The sequence below is a fragment of the Triturus cristatus genome, chromosome 5_2, assembly GCF_964204655.1.
Source record: "Triturus cristatus chromosome 5_2, aTriCri1.1, whole genome shotgun sequence".
In the NCBI taxonomy this organism is placed as follows: domain Eukaryota; kingdom Metazoa; phylum Chordata; class Amphibia; order Caudata; family Salamandridae; genus Triturus; species Triturus cristatus.
Genome location: NC_140588.1, coordinates 581708493 through 581730330, shown reverse-complemented (window position 1 = coordinate 581730330; position 21838 = coordinate 581708493).

Here is a 21838-nt window from a genome sequence, read left to right as displayed (position 1 = left end):
CATGTCCACATGCACTGCTGGTCTATGGAGTATAGTGGACAGTGGATGCAACCATGTCACCCCAGCCATAGGGGAAGATTTCGGAAATGTAGCTTGTGACGTCTCCCCCTGTAAGCGTGAGTGAAGTGGGCCGGCCCGGCATACGCCAGGCCAGCGTAGGGGTGTGAATAAAATGCACTTAGCTCTGGGCGTGGCTCTCTTCCAGAATGCCCAACATGTCTTCCAGGGCGGTGCCTCCCAGCCCGCCATGAGGCCGACGCCGTCGCTGTGAGCGGTGTTGTCTGCGATCCTGCGATCCTGTGTGCCTGCTGCACCCCAGGCCGCTTGTCCCCGACCCGTCATGCCTCACTGCTCACCTGTCGACACCAGCGTGTGCCAAGGAGGGCCCACCATGCGCCGGCGCAATCCCCAGGCCCGTGGCCCGCGAGCTTGGCAGCCTCCGCAGACCATCACAGCCTCTGCGACACAGACCCCGCAGTACTCCTTTCTCGTTGACATACTCCACTGGCCAACCCAGCTGCCAGATCGGTCACACATTTGGAACTGAGTCTTGATTACGCAATGGCAGAGTACACACTTTATGGCAGAGTTCATAACACTGTCCTCCCTTCAATGTGGTACCACCAACTATGTGCATAGCATCCGCACCACACCTGTCTGTGGTCCCTTGCTGACTACTGCCTTCGGCCTACACCGCGGTCGAGTAGGTCACACTGTTGGAACTGAGTCTTGATTTTTGTATAGCAGAGTTCATATCCTTGAACGCATGGAGAGGAGTAAGAGGAAGACGTGGTGCAGTCCAGAAGAAAAATGGTTCCTCGTTACGGAGGTGATCGAACACTGCCAACAACTGCTCTGGTGTCACTAACTCTTTGCATCGTGAGCCAACGACACGTGGCTGTGGGCCCCTGCTGACAGCTGCCTCGGGCCTAAACTGGGGTCGAGCAGGTCACACATTGGGAACTCAGTCTTGATTTATTTATGGCAGCTTTTATATCATTGTACCTGCCGCATCGCAGACTACATACCCCTTCAGCTCTGATGCCATTAGGTCTGTTCTCCGACAGCCATGGATACTTTCTGGTGAACTTTGGTGGCGACTGAAATCTATGGACTGGGGGTTGTCTTCATCATCATGTTGGTGATACTGGTTTATTGGTGAAAACGAGGCTGTAGCATTCCACTCCTCAATTTGCCGCTTCCGGGTGGCTTCTGCACTCTGCATCATGCCCTGGAGGACACCTTCCACTGTCACCCGCAACCCTCTGCCACATTCACCTCAGACATCGATGAGGATCCGCTCAGTTCGTGTGGCCCATCTCACTGCACCACAAGTCACCATCCCGTGGTGGTGTGCCTGTTAAGCCTGGGCAAAGCACTACGCTACGCTCGCGTAGTTTGCGAAGTTCGCGCTACTTCGCACTACGCGAATTGCACGTAGCACAGTGTGAACACACGTAGCGTAGTGTTGCGTAGTGCTGCGGTCATTTTTTGCTTGCTCGCGGTCCTCAACGCGAAGTTCGCGACCGCGAGCAAGCAAAATGACATCCCGGCCAGACTTTTTCCTTGTTCGCGATCAGCAACATCAAGTTGGCGATCGCGAGCATGGAAAATATACCTCCCAGCGAGATTCCCAACGCGAGGAGGTAGGTTTCTCATTGCGAGTGGTCGCATATGCTCGCGACCGCTCGCGATGCGAAACTACCAGTTCGCTTTGAGAAAGCTGCCGCTCGAGTAAAAATCTACTCGAGCAGCAGAAATCTACAGCTCACACTGTGCAAGATGCCATTTTCAAGGATTGCACAGTACAGGTTGCTTGTCCGCACTGTGCAATCATTGAAAACGACATCTGGCACAGTGCGAACAAGGTACTACGCAGTTCGCGAAGTGCTACGCGTAGCTCACGTTGTGCAAACTGCACTTTGCGTAGCTTCGCAAAGTGCTACTTCGCGAACTACGCCCAGGGTTAGTGCCTGTGCCGGCCACAGTGCATTGAGGGCCACTAACTCTGTGCAGCTCAAGTCAGGGACCCTGTCTGGTGAGATATTGGATGGCCTGTGAGACAATGGCCTTGGGGTCCTGACCGCCATGTGTCTGTGGCCCTGCGATGTCTGCTGCTTCCGGACTCAACTGCGGTCCACCAGGGCTCACACATGAAATCGAGTTCTGACCAGCCCGGACATCGCATCACCACAGGAGGCACACACCACCACCCCCAGAACCACCTACAAACACCAACTGCCAGAGTTGAAACAGCCGTACTGGCAGACTAACGGAGTTGCTCACACCTGTTGTGGATGCCATCATCTGCCTGATACCCTGCTCAGCACTCCATGTGCCACTAACTCAGTGCACCACGACTCATGGACCATTTCTGAATGAGTTGTGTGCTGTGGTGAGCTCACGCAGCAATGTCACCTTAGGCAGCGTGGGAGACCTGGGATGATGATGAGGAAGATGATGCCTGGGTAACACACCCCACTGCGGCTGCATCAGGAATAACCCAATGGACACAATCCTTGACATTTTTTTCACATGAGCACACTCATCTCTAGTGCCCCAATCTCAGTGCACTGTAACTTACGGACACTTCTGTTTGCAGATTGGGTGACCTCTGTACTTGCTCCGGCTACCACCATGATGCTCCACAGTTGTCGCTGTAATGCGGGTGTTTTCTGTTTCCATTTTAATGGTGTTCACTGTACAAGTTGTTGCCAGCACCAACCACTCCATGGGGGCTGGCTTACACTCACCCCACACCCATCCAGCACAGGCGTCACTGTACATGTGACCCTGCCAATAAAGGGGTCGGGCGCACATGCCCGTAGCTAGTTCCACAAACTATCTGCGTGTGTCCGTGTGGTCATGATGTATGCATGAGGGCCGCGGGGCCTACAACATTACATTGTGCTGTGTACAGCGGACGCAACCATGTCAACGCTGGCAGTGGGTAAGACCTTGGACATGTAGCTTTGTTGTCACCCACTCAATGCGTAAGAGGAGTGGACTGGGCCGTCATACTGAGGTCCAGCGTGGGGGTGTGAATGATTCCAGGGCTCTGGGCATTGTTCATTGCAGGAAATGTGCACATGCATGTGTATCTGTAGCGGTTTGGGTTTCCTTTGTGTGGTTTAGGTGGTCCGTGATGGGACTTGAACACCCATGTATGTGATCTACTTTGGTTTCCATGAGCTCTGACCCCACCCGCACTTGTTCGGCCACCTTCTTTTGGCATTCTGACACCTGGCATTGGAATGCGATGTGTGCCTAGGTGAAGTGTTGGGAGACAGCTGTGGTGGTGGGTGCTTCCTGCTGTGTGGTCTATGCAGGGGCTGGGGTCTCCTCTGTGTAGCTTGGCTGCCCTGCTCCTGGGGGTGGGTTGCCTAAGATGTCCATGGGCTGTTGTAGGGCGTCGGTGTCGAAGGTGTGGTGGTCCTCTCCAGCATCACTGATGAGTAGTCTGGTCTGCTCTGCTGGAGGTGTTGTTTGTCCCTCTGCAATGTGAAGGGAAGGTGCATGTTGATATTGTGTTGACATGTATGTTGGCGCATTGTTCTAGTTTACATGCAGACTGATTGATAATGTACATTGTGACTGTTTGGGAGGTTCTGTATATTTGATGCGGGACAGTGGACATTTGGACTACATGACGGATGTGTGGTTGCACACGTGCATTTCCATCCCACAGTTTCCTGCTATGTTAGATGTGATTGGCCTGTTTCTGCGCATTAACAGACCCAGTTGTGTCCTCTGTTCTGCAATGTCAGTATTGCACTTTGTGCCACATTGTCGTTGGATGTGCTGTTATTGCTATGTGTGTGTGCTGCAGTATGCCAAGGGGATCAGGGACATGATCCAGGGTCATTGTGGGTGTGCAGTGTGCTACACATCTTTGTGCATGTGTGACATTGTGCCCATCTCCAACTGTCCCCCCAGGCCCTGGTCGTTACTCACCCTGTTGATGTTGTGTCAGGGCCTATCGGGTTGTGTCCGGACTTCCAACTCCTTGTGCCATCTCCACCCTGATGACTTTGGCCTTCATTCCTGCCAGCTCCTCCTGTGGCGCAGGACTCCCACCTCCTGTCGCCGTTGCTGCCTTCCTGTTGGCAGCGGGTTTGTGCATGGTTTGGCTTTTCACATCATGCCAGCGCCTCTTGTCCTCCTCCATAGACCTCCTCGATACTCTGACTGCATTCACATTTGTCATTTTGACGTTCAGTGGATGGTAGTTTTCTGTCACCTCCGTGATGCTGATCTGGTTTTCCTGTGGACTGCACCCCATCTGCCTCTTCCTCTTCTCCTTGGCCTTCCCCGTCCACGGGGTTACTTGCTGGTGGTCTGTGAGGCTTGTGGGGTTCGCGTTGGCCTCTGCACTCGGTCCGGGTGCATCCATGGTGCTGCGCAGTTTCTTTTTTCCTCCCTTTTTTTACCTCTGCTTGTATAGTTCATTTTCCCGCATGATGCGTGGGAATTGCAGGCCTGTTGCTGGTTTTTGCTGATTTTGTCTCGTGATTGGCGTCATCACTGCTTTTTTCCCGTTCGTGTTTCGCATTTTTGCGGCGTTGCATTGATTTTAATGCGTTCATTTGACTCGTTGTGGTGGGTCTATCGCATGGTACCACCGTGTTGAGAATACCACGTTAACACAGAGTTATTTTCCCGTGATAGACTGTGATGTGAAGAGTTGCGTTGAGCTACTTTTACAGTAGTTATCACACGTTCTTAAGAATATCCCCCATAATTTCACAAAGCCCACATTTTTTGGGGGGTTTAAAAAAAAGTACACACTACCATAGTAGGGTTGTATGACAGAAGCACGCATGGCTGAACCACGCGTGCCTCTAAAATGTGGTCACAACAGCAAATGTGTCTTAAACATGCATTCCTTTACCACTCATGCCTTTACCTAGCATGCCTTTACAACAAATTTCATTGTAAAGGCATGTTTGCGAAAGGGATATGCGTGGTAAATTACCACTACGCCGACACCCCATCCTCGCCCTAAGCCCTAAAATCCTATCCCCCGAACTTGCCCCCTGCCCTGAGCCCTAAAGCTGACCCCATCCTTAAAACTATCTGAAATAATCCACCTTAACTCCGTTGGAAAGTAATTTATTAGTGGATAAAACAACTGACATCCATTACCACAGCGGTAGCGGATCAAACTGCCGTTGGCAGGGAGTGCAGGTTAGAACGCTCATAACATTCTAAGAGCGTTCCAATCGTGGGGGTGGCTGGAGGAACCAATAGATAAAAGATAAGTTACAACACATCTTCCTTCCAATACAATTTTGGGAACACAAAAAATTAATACATGAAATAGTCTCTTTGCAAATTGGGTTTGGAATGCACATTCCTCAGATGCTCCTTCACATCGGGAATGGTACTCTTGTTGTCATTACCCTGTCTAACATTACAATCATTGTGAAAAGAACCATCACTTTTGTCATGTACTATTCTATCCACACTCCAGTATTGCCCATCATTCAACTGAACAAGATTCTTAAATACTTTGCTCACAACCTTCTTGTCAGAGAATTTTGAACAACCTAAAGTTACCGTATTAGGTATTTTCACTTTTATTGCGTCACCTACATTCAAGGTTCTAGGAGACCTCTGTATTCTACAATTATACCTTTCCACATATTTCTTTTGATTTAGGTGTATTTTATCCATGATCATATCTCGGTTCACTTCCTCTTTCCTTCCACCCATGAGCCACAGGGGACTTAACTTGGTACCAGGATCTTTCCCTTTAAGGGACTTAAATGGTGACACGCCGGTGACTGAGTGAGGAGTGATAAGATAAGACCAAACCATATCATCCAGTGCTTTCACCACATTGCTGCCATTTTGTACATTAAGTTGAATACAGTCCTTAATCATGTGATTTATGCGCTCTACCAGACCATTTGCCCTAGGGCAGTACAAGGCCGTAGGTTGATGTTCAACAGAAAACTTGCGCAGGAACTCTTTCATAAGTGCTGAGGTAAATTGAACCCCATTATCTGTGGTCAAAATCTGTGGTACGCCTTCAGTACAGAAGACACCTTGAAGGAAACAAATCACGCTGTCAGTAGTGATATTTTCCACTACCTTGATGATAATCCATTTTGAATGATAGTCTACTAACGTGAGTATGAACCTTCCACCCAGACCTTTTACATTTAGGGGACCAATGATATCCATGGCCACTTTGACCCAAGGAGCAGGTGGAACTTCGACAGGAGAGATTTTCCCTTTACTCACCACTTTGCTCTTGTCACTCATGGCACAAGGTACACATTCTCTTACTTTTTTCTCCACCATGGTGTCCATGTTTGGCCACCAATAGTGTAAACGAATCCTACTTTTGGTTTTACTGCAACCTAGATGGCCTTCGTGTGCTAAATTTAAAATCTTTTCTTTTATACCCTCAGGTGGGACTAACTTGTTTCCTCGATATAGATTTTGTCCTTGTACATGTAACTCATTTCTCACTTCCCAAAACACATCTTCCACATTTTTTAGAATCTTCGAACTACACGGCCAACCCTAAAACATTAGCTGTTTCACTCTTGGAAATAACATATCATTAGATAATGCTTCTTCCCATTCAGGTTTATCCAAACCATCAAAAACTGTAGATACTACTATTTTGTCATTAGGATCTTCCTCTGATTCCTGATTCTTTAGGGGTAACCTAGACAAACAATCAGCTGCCTGATTATTCTGTCCGGGTATGTATACTATTTCAAAGTTGTATCCCTGAAGACCAAGGAACCATCTAGATATCCTGGGTGTGGACCTCCCAAGGTTCTTTGTTGAAAAAATACTTACTAAGGGCTTATGATCTGTCCTTACAGTAAAAGGTATGCCCCAAACAAATGTCCTGAAATGCAATATAGCCCAATAGCATGCTAATGCCTCTCTTTCAATTACAGAATAGTGGGATTCTGCTACTGTTAGAGCTCTAGATGCAAATGCCACTATCCTTTCTCCATTTTCTGTCACTTGACTGAGACTGGCTCCAATCCCTTTCAAACTTGCATCTGTAGTGATAATGGTGCGTTTACTAGTATCAAAACACCCTAAAAATGGTGCAATTGATATACTGTCTTTGATCTTCTTAAAAGCTTCATTACACTGTTCATCCCATTCAAATTTTGTACCTTTTTTCAATACACACCTCAATGGATAAGTTGTGTCAGCAAAGTTCCTGATAAATTTGGAATAATACTCTGATAATCCCAGGAATGATTTGACCTCTTCCTTGTTGGTGGGACTTGGTGCTAATTTTATTGCATCTTCAAGATTAGCTTTAGGCTTGATTCCTTCTTTAGAAATGACTTGCCCTAATAAGTAACAGAGCGAACTCCTATTTGGCATTTTTCCTTTTTCAATGTAAGCCCTGCCTCCTTCAAACTACCCAGAACTAAACGTAACTTTTCATTATGATCATTGTCATCCTTGCCATACACTAGCAAGTCATCCTGGAAACATAAAACTTGTTCCATCCCCTCTAAAATATTTTGCATAGCCCTTCGGAAAACTGCCGCAGCAGAGGCTAACCCAAAAGGCATCCTACAAAATCTGAACGCACCAAACGGCGTTATAAAAGTGGTAAAAGCCTTACTTTCAGGATGAAGTCTTATTTGGTGATAGGCTGATGACAAATCAATTACTGAAAAGAATTCAGCCCCACAAATCTGATTAAGCATGTCATTAATATTTGGCACAGGGTGCCTATCAATCCATATGCTTCTGTTTAACTCTCTCAGATCAATGCACAACCTGATGCTATTAGTATTGCCTTTCGATGTAATAACAATGGGTGCAACCCACTCAGCACACTCCACAGATTCTATGACACCTTGACTCAGAAGTTTGTCAAGTTCCTTCTTCAGAGGTTCTTTCCTCATAATGGGAATATTTCTGCATTTATGAGCTACAGGTTTAGCCCCATCCTTCAATTTTATTTTATGTTGATACTCTTTTAGGCACCCCAGTTTGTCTGTAAAAATTCCTGGGAACTCATCAAAAATCTCTGCCCCATAAACACCTCTTTCCACCAACATAACAGGAGTATCTGCGCTTGGGTCAAGCTTCATTCCTAGGTCCCTTTGGTGCGCCCATCCTAACAGGTTTGCCCCTTTCTTTGCAATATAAACTTTCCCAACTGTACTCCTATCCTTGAATGATATCCTCATGATGGCGACCCCATCTAAAGGAATCGGGTCCTTGTTATACCCAACTGGTACCACATCTGGAGTATGTAGTACCACCTCTCCTTCTTTGAATTTGTTAGAAAACGTCTCGCTATTCATGAAGGTAAATGGTGAACAAGAATCAGCATACATTTCCAGTTTTTCTCCATCTAATCCTATTTCACATTTAGGTAGATCAATTTGATTTACATTACATTCCTTTAAAACCTTAACTTGTAAAACATAATTCCTTTTGTACCCTTCACTGTTCTCTATGCTATTTACTGTTCTACAAGACATGTCCTTGCACGCTCGTGCAAAATGTCCCTTACGATTACAATTCCTACACGTGACCGTTCTCGCTAAGCAATTAATACTATTTGTCAAATGCCCACTGCTACCACATCTAAAACATTTTAATCTGTTTTCATTGAGCATCCTCTCCTTGTTAACTACATCCTTTCCATCTTTCTTTTTAAAGTTCTTAATTGCACAAACTTCTTTTAGCTCTTTACTTATTTCATTTACACTGTTATCACCCGTCGTGTTCATTTCCTTCATGCATTCAACAGTGTGCTCAACACTCTTTGCAATGTCTATTGCAGTTTTTAGATCGGGATTGCCAACTAATAATTTTCCTTGAATTTTCTTATTGTTAGTACAGCATACTAGTTGGTCACTTATCAAGGATTCCGTAAGCTCATCAAATTCACAAGTGTTTGCAAGACCTCTTAAACTAGCAATATAATTTCCTACCTTCTCATTTTTCCCTTGAACCCTTCCAAAAAATGTATGTCTTTCAAGTACCACATTAATTTTGTCAGCAAATTGAAGTTCTAGTTTCTTTATACTACAATCATACACATCTCTACCTTCTTCATCAACTTCTTCTTCTTCTAAATCTGGTAAACTGTCAAAAATCTTCCTTCCCTCTGCTCCTAAATTATGAAGCAAAATATGCTGTCTTCTGATCGCAGAAAACCCACTTGCCCCAATAGCAATGAGATAGGACTCAAAATGTTTTTTTCCAATCCTTCCATGTAACTAAAGGTTCCCCTGCCTCAGATAGAAATGGTGTAGGCTGGAGCATAGTAGCCGCTGCCATACTTAAATAATTCCTCACACTATAAATTTATCTAGGCTCAAGGTAACTTTAACTCAATCCTTAACCTAAGAATATACTCTACTTCACTTATCTAACCTTATGTGATGTGGGAATTCAAATCTTTTCCAACCCACAACTTATTCCGCCACACTACAAGGAATACCACCTTTGAATATTAATTTCCTTCACACAGTCCCTTACATTTCACAATGTTAGTAAACTCACGAAATATAAATGCATGCAGAATTCAGTTGATCCGCATATTATCCATTGTTTTGGATACAGATGAACAGATGCCTTGTCTCACCGTAGTAATTCGTTCAGATTCCCAAATCCTCACATGTTACTTGTGAACTTTCTCTCTCAAGTGTTCCACGATGACCCCAGATTCTCCTCACTGTCTCCGCCACATTTCTCTATTTTTAATTCTGCCGTTCAACACTCGCTTTACTCGACTCGCAAATGTAATCTTCTTTCCTTCTGTCAGCACTCGGACTCCTCAGTTCCCCACTGCGCATGTGTGAAAGACAGACAGCCAACCTCTTCAACACGTACGCGCATGGGCTTACTCCTCACACTATCTTTATTCCGCAATATCCCTCGACGGCTTCCTCACTTGCGCACCTCTCGCCGGAATAACCTCCAACCCGACAGGAACCACACGACACAACGTCACCCAGTACCTCCGAGAACAGCCTCTGTACTCCTGCATCTCAAGGCACCTGCAACATTACGGTGAGATTTCTTCACGCTTTTCGCCAATATTCACTTCAGGATTCCGCTCACAATATTTCTTTTACGCTTCCCTTCATCCCAACTGCGGCCACACACGGAGGGAATGTCAGTTCGTCGTCCTCCACACGATTAAACTCGTCGCCAGTGAAATAATCCACCTTAACTCCGTTGGAAAGTAATTTATTAGTGGATAAAACAACTGACATCCATTACCACAGCGGTAGCGGATCAAACTGCCGTTGGCAGAGAGTGCAGGTTAGAACGCTCATAACATTCTAAGAGCGTTCCAATCGTGGGGGTGGCAGGAGGAACCAATAGATAAAATATAAGTTACAACACTATCCCTTCCCCTCCCCCCACCCTGATGCCTAAAACCCTGCCCCATTTCAAAAACAAACCCCAGCCACCCTGCCCTAAACGTACACTGCCCTGCCTTTAAACTGCCCTGACCCTCCTGCCCTGAGCCTTAAAACCCTGCCCCTTTTAAAAATACTACCCCAAAGCCCCTGCCCTGAACCGTTAAACCGACCACATTCTTAAAACTACCTCCCAAAACCGGCCCAGCCCTTAAAACTACCCCAACTTTCCCCCCCACCCTGAGCCCTATAATCCTGCCCCCTTCAGAAAACTACCCTGACCCCTCACTGCCCTGAACCCTAAAACCAGCCCCACCCGTATAAACTATCCCACCCAATACCTGGCCCCAACCCCATTTACCTGTCTGTATCCAGAGCTTCTTGTTCCGACACTTCCTGTTCCTTTCCCTGCCCCTCCGGACACTAGACCCCTATCTGCCTTAACCATGCATATGCGTGGTTAAGGCAGATGCATGGTTAAGGCAAACATTGTTACGCTTGTGAAGAAATGGCACGCATGGCTCAGGCCGCGTTGTAAAGGCCATAGCCCCCATTTTAGTCTTAGATGCTGAAGAGGATGACTTTTTGTGTGAATGTCCTCCTTGCAAGAGGGCAGCATGCTGTGACTAAATGTGAAATCAGCCAGTGACTGAAGTGGTCTGACCCACTGCCCCATAATGCAGCGTCTGGAAGAGAAATGTGAATGACGCAAATAATGACTGGCAACCTCTATAGGAAGCTGTGTTATAGACATAATTGTAGTGAAATTAAAAGTTCTGAGCTAACACCAAACCAAAAAAGCCAGCTGGCTGCCAGCCTTTTGCCTATTGCTACTGCTTTTATGTAATGTTTTTGAAAAACTTTCTTGCTAATAGATAGAGGGGCTTGCAAAGACAAATGGACAGAGAGGCTTGCAAAGACGGAAAGAGAGGCTTGCAAAGACAGACAGAGTGGCTTGCAAAAAACAGACTGACAGGCTTACAAAAAGACAGACAGATGGGCTTTCCAGACAGAGAGGCTTGCAAAGACAGACAGATTGAAAGCATTGTATAGTTAGTGTTGCAAAGATAGACAGTATTGCAAAATAGATAGATAGATAGATAGATAGATAGATAGATAGATAGATAGATAGATAGATAGATAGATAGATAGATAGATAGATAGATAGATAGATAGATAGATAGATGATAGATAGATAGATAGATAGATAGATAGATAGATAGATAGATAGATAGATAGATAGATAGATAGATAGATCACATGTTGCAATAACCAGCAAAGCTAAAATTTGTAATTTAATGGCAAATTGTCTATTGGAGCAAGACATATGAGTGTTCTGAAAGCACACTAGAATGCCAAAAGAGCCACCCGAGAAACATAAAAGAATGACATACAGACTACATTATGAATAATGCCATACAAGAGCATTAAAAGCAAACTAGACAGCATACAAGGGAACAGGCAGACTAAATTGGTTTACAAATATAACTGCAGACCTCTATTAAAATACATATCATCATGGCATACAGAGGTGCAGTTATACTTTTTTGTGGGCATGCTAAAAAAATAACTTCTGCAAATGTTACTCTAAAAGAAATGTACAACATCATTAGCAGGAGACTGGAATTACTAAAACTGGAATGTGCCCTGTGCTCAACATGGACACATCAGACTAAACACAAAGGCAACACTAAAGCAATGAAGTAAAAACAAAAACACTGTAACTGAAGAGAACTACCCTGAGTGTGGACGTGTTCCTTGTAAAAGGGAAAAATGCAGTCACTCCAAGTGAAGTTATCCAGAGGCTGAAGTAGGCTGCCCCATTCTATATGCTGTTGTGGGCGGAAGCAAAAAGCAAATGACACCACATACGTATGTATTACGAGAGGTGACTGAAATCCTCTTTAAGTACGTACATTACATGTATTTAGTTGTTTAAAAATCAAAAGGCCTTGGATAAAACTATATCTAAAAATGAGAGAAACCTGGAGGTAAGGGAGAGAGTGGCTAGGATTTTGGAATAATACGATCAATGGTGAGTAGAAAAGGGGAGACGTGTGGAAAAAATGAGCGAGAGAAGACAAGAGAGCAGAAAATAGAGCGGAGAGATAGGAGAAGGAGAGATAAGTTAGTCATAAAGAGAGACAAGAGCAATGAAGAGATGAGCTGAGTGAGTACAAAAGGGGGAAGAAAGAGAGATGGGTGAAATGAGAAGTAACGGGGTAAATAAAAGGAATAATGAGAGAAGGCAGAGAGAAGGACAAGAAAGTGACTCTTTCATTGGAAAAAAAGAGAAAGGAATCTCTAAAAAAGAGAGGGAGTGGCAAGAGAGAATAAGAAAGGCAGAATGATAAATGGCATGAATGAGGTGAAAAAACCCAAGAAAACAACAATGAAGATGCAGAGAAGAAGAAAGGTGGCACGAAGGGAGCCGAGTCCTCACCTGTATGCTAAGCTGAACCCTACTTTTGCTGACACTTCCTGTACTTGGGATTCATAAATGGGGGCATTGCCTCTACTAGCAGATCACACTTTACATTCAGGAAAGGGTGAGTAGTTGGCGAAGAACCTGAGTGTCTAACTTTACAGAGATCGTAGCTACTTAGTTCAGAATTAACCCCACCAAGCTCCATGGGTGAGTCTCATGAAAATATTAAAAGATGGAGGGCCTGATTTATGAGGTTTTGCCGTAGGGTAGCACCGCAGGCCTTTATGCCGCACTGCACAATGGGCTGCCGTGCGCCAATGCAGACACCTTTGCACCATGGTGCAAGGGCGCCTGCGCAGCTGTCATGATTATTTTTGTGCAGAAAGGGAAACCTTCCTGCAAAAAAACAATCAAAAGAAGCTTTTCATCTTTCTATATGTGCTGCAGCTCATGTAACAAAGGAAAAACGAGGAGAAATAAGGATATTTCTCCTTGTTGTGCCTCCCTTATGCCTCCCCTGTGGAGGTGTAAGTTTTTAGCGCTGCCTAAGAGTTACAATTTCTCTTAAATCTGGGGCAGTGTCAAAAAGCCATGGATGTTGCTAGGAATGCCCCCAGCAACACCGATGGAATGCCCCTTTCACACAGTTTTCTGCATGAAAGGGGCACATATTTATAAGGCCATGAAAAGCTATGTAACGTGGCCTTATAAATATGCCAGTGACACCTTGCACCACTGTAATGTCAAAAAAATTATATTCTGGCAGTGCAGTAGTGCCGGTAGGGCCTCATAAATGGGGCCCTGAGGGCGTGAATACTGACTCTGAGCAGCCCTAGGACACCAGGCAAATATAGTTGAAGTCAATGAATTTTCTTAATTCAGTGGTATAGTTCAGAAGGTGAAGTCCCCTTTATCCGTGGGAGGGTCCCCCTGTGGTGCCCCCATCATGGCTGGATCAGCCCAAGTACCACACAGAACATTCATACTGAGCCATCTCCAGGTGGCCGATCGATCCATTTTAAGTGGGTTTCAGTAGTTTACCCCGTTGCTCTCAGTGTATTGGTCTGGGATACCAAGTGTGTTATAATCAGGACCACTGGAATTATGTGGCAATGGAGCACCCAATTATGCTATGGTATGTAATTGATGCTTTTATCGCATATTAACTACCTTTGAGGTTATCCAGGTGCTCCATTGGAGGTGTGTGAGGCCAGCCCTTAGGTCTTAATCGAAAAGCCAGGTCTTCAGCTTCTTACGAAAGTCAAGAAGAGAGGAGGAGGCTCTGATGTCTTGTAGTAGCTTGTTACAGGTTTTAGGGCCAGGTACGAGAAGGTGTGACTCCTGCTCTGCTATTGTGCATGAGTGGCGTGTGTGCGAGTGAGAGACTGGAAAAGTAAATGTGCCTGAAAGGTTGGTGGAAGTGCACAGGGCTGTTCGGATAGGCAGATCAAGTGTTGTGGAGAACTTTGTAGGTTTGGGTGAGGAGTTTAAAGTGTTCGGGCTTCTGTATAGGGAGTCGGCGGAGTTCCCTGAGGTGTGGTGTGATGTGAGCATGAGAACTAGCCTGGCTGCTGCGTTTCGGACAGTGTGCAGTTTTGTAAGCTGGTAGGTGACCCCTGCATACAGGGTGTTTCCACAGTCTGGTCTTCTGGTGATAAGGGCTTGGGTGATCATTTTCCTGGCATTGTCTGGTAGCCACTTGAGGATTTTCTTACGCATCCTTAGTGCTTTGAAGCAGGCCAAGACCACTGTTGCAGGAATGTATAAATTATGCCGCAAGATAAGGCAAATTATGCGGCATAATGCAGCACATTTTTTATAGAGTTACCTAATTTTTTGCAATTTTTAAACATGTTAATACTGTCTGTTCAAAGATTTAATCTCATTAGTACCAGTTTAAAAACAGAAATTTTAGAAAACAGAAATAAGCAACTGAAAATAGGCAGATAACTTTTGTTAAGTGCATTCCACTGCATGCAAGCACGTCACACATCTTTAGTGACATCTTTTGGTCTCTTTGAGCAAGAAACAATTTCTAAGTCAAACTTCCATTTGAGCTAAATACATTTTGTAGTAAAAGGAAAGCGGTTTCTTGCTAAGAGCTGGAAAATGAATGTGAATCTCATTTCGGAAAGGGTATGTTGGTGATCTACAATTAAAGCACAGGCCAGAAAACACTTTACCAACTGCGCAAATTAAAGCCCTATCTGATATGAAGAAAGGGTTAAGTTTCTGTAGCAACTAAAAAACCTACACAGAAACTGCATGAATCAGTGTCGAGCACCTTAATAAACTGGAAACACCATACATGCAGTGCAATTAGCCTTCAAAGTGCTATAATTACAGAGAATGCGAAATTAAAATAGTAGGTTAAAGCAGAACCAAACGGCGAAGGCTGCATAAAACATTAGCCTAGCATACTCATATTTATGTGTCTAGACTTCCAGGTACTTCACTATTAAAAACAACATAACAGGTTAACTGTGAATGCAAGATTAAAAATATCTTAAAGCCAGTTGATAGTTATGATACAAGACACGCAAATGAAGGACAGAATGCAGAACAAATCAAACATTCACCCTCAGTCAAGACCTCTGGTTTAAATCCACAGCCCTAAGTGGGAAGAGTTTGCCCAGACGTGGGGCCCGTGCTCGCTAAGCCACCAGATTCAAGCTAGCCTGGCTAATATGGTGTGATACCCCAAAACTGACCACAAGATGCCTGTTTCTGGTCCAGGGAGGACATGGCCTGGCACTTCAGGCAGGACTGTTCCCATGGGGAGCATGGTCAAGATTGATTTGCATATGGCTGGGTCTAAACTGCAATGGTGTGGCAAGCAAACAAACGATGAATTTAACCCAGTTTTGTATAAAGTATTTTTAAGCAAATTATTCATAAGCATGGTCAGCAATAAAGAGTACAGATCATAGAGCAGATAACTCAGTAAAGGTCAATGCTCAATTCTGCATACATTCTACTTACAAGTGAGGAATGGGGTATTCCCTGTTATAGAGGAAAGGCATGTCCTTTTGTAGCACTTCAAAGAAAGAATTTCACACATTACTAAGCCTGTACATAGTTCTCAGGATACACATCAATTAAAGACAAGAAAGAAGATACATTTTACAACTGACTACATTCGAGCATTCTCTCACAATGCTATTACATTGAATACAGTTGATCTCACAGTTTATTCAATCACAGTAGTCGGCACCGATAGTCTGGGACAGTTGGGATGTTTGTGGTTGGGTCCAGCATAATGAGAAGCTCCTGAGAGTGCTCATGGTCTTCTAGTGGTGAGATTGCAATTTTTTTTTCAGAACCTAGAAATAACAATGATCAAGTGGTGTGATGCAGCGTCAAATGGAAGACAGCACATCTTCGGTTAGGTTAGCATAATTTCAATTTTAAGCACTTTAAAAGCATAAAAATGAAACAATGTTCACAAAAGTAAACAAGCTCCATTATCAGCAATGAATTCCAGCAGTACCCGGAAGCCTTTTATGAGTGTTGCTGCCTGTGTCTCACATGGGGAGAACTTACTGCCATGCACAATAGAGATACCAAAGGGCTGGGTAGAGCCTGGAAGGAAAAACAAAGTCTGGGCAATTGTGACCAAATTACCTATCATATCACTTGAATACTGGAAGTTGCTTCTTTCAGCTGGGTGTTACCTTTGGAGCCCAGGTGTGCACCAAGCAAGCCTCATTACAGGATTTGTTTTTATATAGCTAAAACTTTGCCCATGGGCACTGTCGCCCTTTATCGGAGCACCAGTTACATTACACAAAGTCATATTATTTTTTAAGACATGGGCACATTAAGTGATTTTCCCAGTTCCAAAGTCAGTAGCTCCACATTCTCTCATGCTGCTGTATATTTTAGTATGTCTAGAGCGTAACGGCTACCTGCACATCAGTGTGCAACAGGCGTAATGACGAAGCAGAGCTGCTCCTTTGGCTTGTAATTGTATTTGCATTTATATATCCTTCACTACCCCTTACAGGGCGCTGAAGTGCTTTATGCTGGGAGGCATGCGGCTCCAGAACCCAAGGTTAGTGGTTAATCCAGTATTATTGCTTATTTTTAGGTCTTGCGCCTAGCGATGCAGTGCTCAACACTGCTCGCGCAGCGAGAGTCCTTTTGTGGAGGGTTCCAAAACAGAGCCTGGAATCGCACAAGCTCGTGCGTGTGCGATTCCTTTTGGTCCACCGGATTGGCGTTTGTGGTTGTCTTTTTCAGAAAGACAGCACGCAATAGGCCAAAGGCGGTCACGTTGCTCCGCCCATGGCCTATTGGTGTCTGTTACCCACAGGGCCGACATCTGTTTTCAATTTTCGTGCCCAGACACGGGCGCGATAATTGAAAACAGATCGCTAGGTGTGGCGCACGCGCGCGGGCACCACTCGCAGGCATGTTTAAATGACTATTGATTTTGCATGATTCTGGGGTGCAACTATGATGACTCGTTGCAGTCTGAATTAGTTTCTGCCAATATTCTAAATTCCTGAAATAATTCCGGTAACTGTTTTTCCGGGAGGCTGGGGCGGGAGAAATTGTTGCTAACACGCCTTGTAGCGTTGACAATTTTACTAAATAAATTGACCTGTTTTCACTCGGATCTTTGTGTCAATATTTTGGGTGTTATTTTAGATTTTCAGATTCCCCTGCCCTACGGTTCTCCATGTATTTATCTGTGTCCCTGACCGGGGATCCTAGGAAATCACCCCTTAAGCGGAGCGCAGCTGACATACGCATCGCGGTTGCAGGTCAGAAATTCGCTTTCCCTTGAAGCCCAATGGCCTACCACTGGTTCCACTGTTTCCTTTACCACTCCGATGTTTGCGGGCATTTCGGGTTGTTAGTGGTGGTCGGGGTGCACCATTATGCCTCTGGAAGAGAGTTGAGATATAGAGCGTTGGTAGAGGCCTGGAGTATGGCTTGTGCAAATAAGCCTAGGCACTAGACCCTCATTCAAATGTTTATTTTTGTTTGATAGACGTTTCGGAAGATACTGCATTTTTCACCGTTGGAAAGGCTAGATTAGTGGGTAATCTATAAGTAAGCACCTACCAGGGATGGGTAAATGGTGGTGGCGTACAGTGCACCATATGGTTCGGGTAAGTTGTACTGTGGAAGATTCCCAGGGTCAAGTGCAGAGCTTCCTGGATTGGGAGCAGGACCCCTTCCATGGCTCCTCTCGAGCAGGAATTCTTATGCGGTGGGCCAGTGTGTACAGTGCCATTTCTTCGGTGCTGCAAGGATTAGTCACCAGGAATCCATTTCAGTGTGATTTTAAAAGCCAAAGTTCCTTTCGTGACAAGTTGTCTCCACTTAAAAGGGTTCTTATAAAGAGATAACTGTCTGAACCTATCTCGCCGTTGGCAATACATTTGAAATCCTTGCAGAAACTAACAGCCATATGATCAAGGACGGCGTTAACATTATCGCCGGTATAGCGGCAGAAAACTGCAGCTAAACCGGCGATAATGGGCTTGATAATATGCCCTGGAGAATTCCCATAGAAGCCCATGTTCACACCAGAACATGGGCTTCTATGAGAAATCCATAGAGCATATTATCAAGCCCATTATCGCCGGTTTAGCGGCAGTTTTCTGCCGCTAAACCGGCGATCATTTTTAACGCCGTCCTTGATAATATGCCCCTAAGTAAACTCTACCAATCTGGCTGTCCAGGAGCATTTCTGGGACAAAAATGTGTCTGAAAATGCAGCATCGGTGGTAAAGGCAAGACTCCCTTGCCAAAGGTGCTTTCCCAATTAAATCCTGCGAGGTCTTCAAGCTCTTCCCTGCATGAGGAACACCCTTCTTTAGTTCACAGTTCAGAGCAGCAATCAAGAAAAATAAAATGCATTATTACGTTTAATAACTTAAATAAAATCGTTAAGCATCGCATTGCGAGTGGCAACAGCAGTTATCATTCCTGTTGTGATAGATCCAGGAACGCCTTATTTCATCACCTGGCATTTGTATTGGGGAAGATGATTTGTCAAGAACTGGTAATCTAACACAAGTACAACCACAGGGTCTATAGGTACAACTCTAGAATTATTTTGATGTCAGCAGTTTCACCTCACTGACCTAATCTACGTTAAGAGCGTTTTAAAAGATGTACACTTCTGTCGCATAACAGGTTTATGCTTTCAGGTAGTAGGTTGTGTAGTAAGTGAACAGACAGCACTTACTCAACAAGAGTACTTTCTATCTTCCGTTTTGATTTTGATTTCTTTTATCCCTCTTAATCTCTACTCCGGTTTCTTGCATGCTCTGTCTGTCCCTCTATGCTACCACTTAATTTTTCACCGCTTTCCGTCTTTTTAGCACAGGCAGTCGCCTAAGACAACCCATAGTCGCATAACATTTTGGTATTTGTAAGTCAGGCAACAATACTTAACAATATGGTGTTAATCTAATAGACTTCTAACCGCAGACTCCTCACCGTTTTAATTTCCCCAAGCGCAAGACTAGACCTACACATTTCTTACAGCAATTACCTTGCATGTCGACAGGTGGTGGTGTGCAGCTATTCTTTGGATCTGCCCCACCCCAAAATGTGATGTCCGGGCCTTTATGCACAATGTCTGCATGCTGGCATCAGTTGCTTTCTTTCCTGCTGATTAGGATCTGGCGCTCTTTGAATCACAGAAGATCCCCAGGTAATTTTAAACAAGATGTAGAAGGCCACCCGGCCTCTATAGGAATAAGCGTATGCACGCACCCCTCGTGACCGGGCTCGGTCCAAGGGTATAAAATAAAGGGGCCAAGGTTGCACGTGACCTTATGGCCGGAGTATATGCCTGAGTAGTTGTGTCTTTACTGTGCTCCGAAGTGTTAGGCCGCAAGCCCCGTCACAGCTCTCTACACTGGCGACGAGGGTGCTTTGCGGACCCCGCTGCTAAGGTACCATCCCGTTGCTGTTTTCCGCCGCACCGCCGGCATTAAGAGAGGACACGCGCACCCGCTCCCGGAGGTGCACATCGGGTGGTGAGGCTGCGTCTGTCCCTGTCGCGGGAGCCGCTCTCAGCGTGTGCCGGCGGCCCCCGCTACACAGCGCGACCACGCTGGAGTGCGCACGAAGAAGGTGAGAGGTGATTCCCCACCGAGCGCTACACCCGACGGTGAGGATGCGTGCACGCGCACTGACGACCAGGGTCCAGAGCGGTGCGAAGGCCTCGCGTGGCACGGGTTCCCCCAGGCCCAGAGAGAGGGTATGCACAGGAGGCTGCTGATGTGCCAGAAGGAAGTTTCAGGCCTGCAGGAGGGGCTTTGAGATTGCTATCGGCCCCTGCCATCCTCAATAAGCACTGTTCCCTTGGAAGAGGGGTATTTTGAGGTGCCAGCAAATACAAACTCTGTGGGGTTCCTCCCCAGTGGTGGGTGCAGACCAGCCAAGGCCCACGTCTCAGCAGGGGCATCCACCTCCATCTAATACGTGCAAGATAAGGGTCAGCCTGCGAGAATAAAAGGGGCAGCACCTGCGTAGACACCCAAGGAGGCCCTCGGGGTGCATGGTCCTCGCTAGGCGGCGGTCCAGATCAGGAGATATCACCGGTCAGTGATACAATGCGCAAAGACATGGCTGATGACCCAGCGGCCCAGGCTCCAGTCCCAATGACCCCTCACTCGCATGCCTCAGTGACGTCCCTACCGCCGTTCAGCCAGTTGGCCAACCCGGCCACCGCGGCGCCTGGATGGAAGCGATGGGTGGGCCGCCTCAACCACTATTTCACGGGGACTCGAGAGCATGACGGCAAAGTGAAGCGGTCGCTTCTCATGCGTTTTGGAAGTGACGAACTCTACGAGCTGTTCGAATCACTACCCAACTACGGACCGGATAATGATTATGACGCCGCCATTGCCGCATTGAACAAGTACTTTGATCCCCAAATGAATCCGGATTACGAACGGTTCAAATTGCGACAGGCACGTCAGGGGAAACGGAGACGATGGACATGTACTACGCAAGGCTCCGAAAGCTGGCAGCCACTTGCACGGGCATAGACCACAACGATGAAATCAGAGCACAGTTGATCGCCGGATGCAAGGCGGTGGCCTTGCGGCAGCTCATCCTGCATCAGCCAGGCATCTCCCTAGATGAGATTCTAATCCTAGCACGGTCGCACGAGCTCTCCGATAAATGCGCGGAAGAAATGGAGACGGTAAGTCTGCGGAACACGTCAGGAGCGACGGCACCCAAGCCGGTGCGGGTAAAGGAAGAGGTAGTGGAAGCCATCCAAAGACGGCCAGGAGGGGCACAATGTCGAGGTACAGGACCCAGGCCTAGCGGCAGATGCGGATACTTTGGATTCGACCACGGGGACCAGGACAGATGCCCGGCGAGAGGGCAGGCATGTGCAAAGTGCGGGAAATCCAACCACTATGCCAGTGTATGTTGCGGTCGAGGGGGAAGAACACGTGGAAGTGTCCCTAGAGGGCACCCGGCGAGTATGAAACACCTCGCACTGGACGACCGAGAGCCCGGAGCTGACACGGATAAGGCCTTGTACGCAGCATACTACGAGGATGATGACGATGCATTCGTCATTTCATTCACCGGACGCACAGGCAAGAAAAGACGACCACCTCCCATGTGCCAAGTCCGCGTCAACGGGTCTCCCATACAGGCCGCACAGGCAAGAAAAGACGACCACCTCCCATGTGCCAAGTCCGCGTCAACGGGTCTGCCATACAGGCCCTGATAGACACCGGAGCGTCCGTGAATGTCATGGACTCCTACCAGTTTGACCGGCTGCAACCGAAGCCAACGCTAGTCCCAAGCAGAACTAGGATCTTCACGTACGGGGGCACTGTACCGCTCCCACTGAGGGGCATGATTAGGCTTTCCTGTTTTCAGTTTCTATTTTTGGTGAATTCTGTTGGTGTTTTTTCAGTGTTTTCCAGTGATTTCAAAACCTCAAAAAAACAGTGCTTTTCAGTGGTTACTCATTTTCGCCCCCAAAAAAACAACTGAAACGGTGCTTTACCGGTGTTTATGGGACGCTTTGCTT